Genomic DNA, 6,000 nt, shown 5'->3' on the forward strand with positions numbered 1-6,000 from the left:
CGCCCACCGACAGTCCTTGGCTGTGCAGTCAGAGTGGTGTGATGAGTAGACCGGCCAGTCTTCTTTGAAACCAGGAATGAGTAGGAAAAATCCCACACGTTGTCACAAGCAATAACAGCAGAAGTGCAGCTGGAAGAAGGACCCACTACTCCTACATGCCTGGCTGTTTCTGAGAGCCCTGGGAGGCAGCAGGCCTTTTCTGCTGGTTTTATTTGCCATGCTTGGGAAGCCACAGCATGGTTCTGCTGTGCTGCCCATTCAGAAAAACACGGCCTGCACTTCTGAACACAGCAAACGCACACCTCATCTTCCTCAGCGCTTTGGACACACTGTGCCTGGGTTCCTCATTTCTGTATTGAGGTAAAATGGACCAAACTAGTGGTTTGAATTTTTTGCTGTGAATTTTCCATCAAAACATATGCCTATGGGAGTTCCAGCTCCTCCCAGTGATACAGCAGCACCCGCTGTCTATCTCACACCCTCAGTGCCCTTGACCTAAAGCCCAGTTAAATAATGCTTCCCTCATTCTTTCCCTGTGGTATGTCCGCATTCATGTACAGGGCCATTTCATCAAGAAGTATTAGCACATGAATTAAGACAAATAATGAAAAGATAGAGAAGAGACTGCAGAAGTAGACAGGCAGAATGAAGCAGCTGCCCAAGACAGGGAAAAGGATTCAGCCTGGCAGTAAACAGGCAACAGCAGACACTGACAGCCGGAACTGCTCGGTAAAGCATGTGCTTTGCTTAGGGGTCTCCCTTTTCCCACTGAAGAAAGTTACTGTTAAATGTGGTCTTCTGATACCTAATGAATTTTTATTTCAGAGTCACATGTCCTCATTTGGGTGTGCTGTGACAACCTGCCATCCTGCAAACATAACTGTCTAAGCTGTCACTTGATCTTCAGACTCACAACTGTCCAGATGACCAGAAAAACAGACTGTAATTGCTGAGACTCATTAATTGCTTAAGAAAACACAATGGTGGTGATGCTCATCAGCTGCTGTTGCAGCCACAGGTCTGTCCTCATCAGCAAAACTATCTGAAATTGGCTCAAGAATTCCTCCTAGTCCCATAAGGAATCATCCTTTGAAAATTTCCCTGCCTCTGAAGGATCCGAATAGAAATTACTCATTTTTAGTTTCCATTCTCTGAATGCTGTCCTTTGCAAGAGGTGAAGCTGTCCCCACTTGGAGGCGATGAGCACCTAGCACTGCAGCATAGCAGGCAGCCGCTGCATCGAGCCGTGCGGGATGAGCACTGCTGCAGCCTCTATGAACTGCTGTGCCATTTGTCCCTTTGTAGGCGTGTGCTGGGCTGCAAAGGATGCAATTACAAAGAAAGGACACAACCTTATTTACAATATAAGATATATATAGAATATATGAAATACGATGTCTGTTCTAAATGCTTAAAGAATATCAACTGCAACTCCAGCAGTGATTAATTAAAATCATCATACATGTACCAGGCTGATTTACTTTAAGGGTGATTCCAAGACTTGTGGGAGAAGTTGGGAGATGTACTGGGGAATGCTGTTTTTTACAACGTACAAACTACACATGCAAATTTGCAGTCCATGCATTCCAGGACAGAATGCAGAGAACCTGAATAATAAGAAATTCTTTCTCCCCTCACCCCTATTAAAAACATATTTAAGTGACAAACCTACACATAAGCCTTAGTTTTCTAAAGGAAAAAGTCAGCATTCTTTAGCAGAAGAGAACATCCGGATTACTTTTTGTTTTAGAAACCCCATCTGTAGAAACGTGACTTCCCAAGACTAGTCTGTTTCCTATCCCCTGCCTCATCCACATCACCGCAGTTTAAACAAATATGTTCCCAGTTCTGGAACAACATTACTTAACATTACTGCCTGGAAAAAATATAATTGTTCAAGCATTTCCATCTTTGAAAGGATTAGAGCTTAGCTTTGTGGTTAAAGCCCCATTAGTATGGTCTTTGCAGATAAAACCACCCTCTTTTGTGGAATTCGTGTTATTTAAATTTTACCAGATGGCAATTTTTTCAGCAAAGAGAAATTTGCAGTGCGTTGCTTTAGGATAAGATAAATAAGGTTGATTTTCAGATGCTTTTAGATGAGGAGCTGTTAAAGCCGCAGGCCTAACATGCAGATTTCTTGTCAACTTTAATTAGCTTCTGCGAACCCTACATTATGAAGTTATTTAAAATTAACCAGGGTGAAGAAAATCAATTTTGCCAACTTTCAGTTGTTCACACTCATGCAAAAAGACGGCAAAGGGACTGTGTGCAGCTGTGAACTCCGCGTCAGTGAGAAATGAGGGCCAGGCCCAGGGATTGCAGAATGACTCAAAGGGACTGAAAATGGCAGAGGCGAAGCAGAGAGGAACAAGTCATTCCTGTTACAGAATCAAAGTGGAAATGTGCTAAGCACGGCAGAAATGAAAATCGGTGAGAGCTCTCAGCAGGAAAAAGCAGGGCAGGGTAGCAATGCTGAGAAGGCCCCGCAGCCCTCGGTGTGCCTCCTGCCCCTCCGCCGCAGGAGCAGCCATATTACTCAGCCTTAGCTCCAGCTACCAGAAGGGTCTACGTTTTCTTCTCACACATTTCCACAGTGTTGCTCCCACTGCTGTTTAATTGCTATACTCATACACTAATGTATGTGTATGCTAACAGCAGTGAGGGATGAGGATGAAATCCGGAACATTCTATAATGTTGGCATTATAGAAATGGCCACGGGCACCACTCATTAGTTACACAAATTCATTAGGCAAATTTTACGAGTTGTTATTCTTCACGTAAAAGCACATGAATTACAGCAACTCTCTCAGTTGTTGCTTTTTGCAAAGTAGGGGTGCTCTGTTGTTCTTAACAACAGAACAGTTTGTGCCCTTTTTTTTTATCCTTTCCAACCAAAAAGCAATTTGGGAATGTACTGTTTTCTGGAAATCACATATTGCTGCAGGAGCTAAGAAATTAGTAAGAGATAACCTTCATGAACTTCTGTTTGAGAGTGGATGTATAGAAAATAAGTTCAGTTATAAAAATAACCAGATTTCAAAGCACTAATTTGTCCTTCAGTGGAAAAGTCATCACCAAAGCTATCTGCTACATCTTGGCAAAGAATTCAGGCCATTTTTTCAAGGCACAGAAGAAAATCAATCATCACAGATGCATTCTCCACCATTGAGACTATTACTTGTGAAAAATAAACAAGAAGGAGTAACTAGTAACATGAGACTCCTTTACTAACACTACATAAAAATCCAAAAATAAAGGCAACAATCAAAGAGGTAATTAGTTTAATTTGAGAACATTAAAATTAATGCAGGCATGTCTCATCTAACAGTTGCTGGAAGTTCCAATTGAAATCCTTGCCCAGTCTACCTTCTTCCCTAAAAGAAGGAGAAGCAGATTTTTTTGCCCATGGAAGCCCTGGGCCCATGCAGTTTCACAATATTAGATCAAAGTCAGAAAGCACTGCAGGCGCTTTCAGATTGTATATGAGATGGTCACTTCTCCCAGCCGAAGCTCAGGGCTGTCTTACCATCTTCCATCACATGAGGCAGCTGTATGCTTTTGCCTGCTTGCCTGTAAACAGTGCAGACAGAAAACAAGGCTATTCCTCACACTGGGGAATATTATAGTCCCTGCAACATCTTGTAATGACCACATGAGTCACTCTTAATGAGCTTCAGTTCCCGGTTCTTTTAACTTACCAATGTCCTAGATCAGCCTTATAAATGAAACTGGGAAATATCTTATTTTTCTATAGTCACAAACTCAAAATGCCAATGTGTTTCTGCAATTGCTTTGTGCCTCACTCAGACTCCTGAAATAATACCCGAGTGAGGATGTGCGCCTTCTGCACAAGATGCACGCACTTCTTTGCTTACTAGATAAAGGAACAAAAAGCAGCACATTGACATTAGGTAAATGCTATCACCACAAGCATTTTCTTATACCTGACCTTCCTGTGAAGATGTATGATCTGTGCATACTATTGTCTCTGTGAATATATTGGATATTCACAAGCAATACAGATACAAGACAGATTGCCTTGTATAATTATGTCCAACATGCATGGCAAATGAACTGTTAAGGGCTTGTCCATATTCAGGCAAACACCCTGAAGTGGTGGCAGTCCCACAGCAGTTTTTACAACCTGCAATTGTGAGATGAATTTGCACTCATCATTGCATCTAGAAAAGCTTTATCTGAGGAGAGGTGATGGCTCTCTCCAAATCACCCGGTTGGATGATGCAAACACAAAGAAGAATTAAAGCTTAGGAGGAATGGGACTCTATCTCTGGTGGGAGCTGGAGGCCGAGGACAGAGCCTCTGCTGGCCACAGATTGTTGAGTATTTTATGCAAGGCTACTAAACTCTGATAGATTTCTTATTGTTAAACAGGTAGTAATTCAGAATACATCATTCTGAATATGAGTTTCTGGCCAGTGAGGTGGAGGAGTAAAGAGGCAACCTTAGCAGTACGGCTCTGAGTACTTCCACTCTGCATTCCCAGTTGCTGTACAATATGGACACTCCTGGAAGCACTGGTGCGTAAACACAGCAGCTCTGTGAGGCAGCAAGTCCACCTCCTCTGGGCTGTGTGGCCTAGAAGGAACAAAGAAGCAAGGAGATGCAGAGGTCTGGTGCAAGCAAGTCTGGAGATGGGGGCTAATGTGGCTTAAAGAGAAGGGCTCCTGAGGACCCTAGGCTGTGCAAGCTTCTCAGTGCTTTCACTGTGATCTGCCTTCAGCGGCTGGGGAGAAGCAGCCATCAACAAAACAATGTGCAGAGCAAAATGAGCCAACAGCAGAGGTCAGCCTCGAACTGTATATTTCCTCTCCAAATTTGCTGTCTGAACAATTCTGCTGTTGACTGTCCATCTAGAAATAATCTGAGGTATCTGTGCTGTTACAGCAGTGGATAACAGGAGGAAGAGGAAGGGAGTTCCCTTCCAAAACAAGAAGAGGTAAAAGCCAGGTGCTCAGAGCACTGCCAGGTAAGGGTTTCGTTACAAATGGATGACACTTGGCTGCTCAGACAGGAACATGGAGCTCCTAGCAACACATTCCTCCTCTTTGCTAGCTGTTCCAAGAAGGTCAACATCGCACAGAAAACAAACAAACAAAAAAACCACCCTGAAAACTAAAATACACTGCAATAAAACTCAACCTAGACAATTCCAAAGCACCTGAGAATTCTATCAGGGTATGTTCCTGCGTGAGCTGGTCTGTAGGAGAATTACTGTTGCTGATTTTCAGGTTGGCTCATTCCAAAGGGGCATGGTTCCACTGCGCCATATATAAGTGCCTGTATGACCAATGCATGCATATGCCGGGCTGTTCAGGTTGTCTCCGTTCATCTGGTCCTGAGCTCAACATGTAAAAACATTTGAACAGTGCCTCCATAAGTTAGATCAGTGCTTAACACAAAACAAATTACCTGGACTTTAAAATCTAGGAATGAACATGGGCTAATCGCCTGCTGTTTGCTGGGTGACTGGAAGAACAAACATTTTGTTATCTCTTGCAGAGGGGAGGCTCTTCAGTGGCATCCTCCCTTGAATGCAGCTGCATGGATCTTTGTTTAACGCAGCAGCTGAAGGTTGGGGATTCAGGGATTTGGGCTGACCACCTACACACAGTGTCACAAATGTCAATTGCAAACAGGAACCTGATGATCACCAAAATGCTCTGAATTTTCTGGGCCTGCTTTCCAGCTTGCAAGGTGCACTTACACCACGCAGGAATTCTGGTGTCATTTCACTCAGTTCCCTGTTTGTCAAGTGCTAAACGCAGCACTCCTCAGCACAGGTTATTTTTTCTGTAAATGGACAAACCATTGCACCTGACCCCACGGCCCTGCACCTCTGCTGAGGATTGAGCAGCCATGCGTGCTCTGGGAGAGGACATCGTTTTGCCCACCTCCTTCCTCTCCAAGACCTCAGCAAAGCCGAATTCCCACCTGGAGCCTCACACTGTTTCCTTGCCGCTGTTTCACTCAGCACG

Source organism: Tympanuchus pallidicinctus, unplaced genomic scaffold (assembly GCF_026119805.1).
Source record: "Tympanuchus pallidicinctus isolate F22 unplaced genomic scaffold, pur_lepc_1.0 scaffold12, whole genome shotgun sequence".
Classification (NCBI taxonomy): domain Eukaryota; kingdom Metazoa; phylum Chordata; class Aves; order Galliformes; family Phasianidae; genus Tympanuchus; species Tympanuchus pallidicinctus.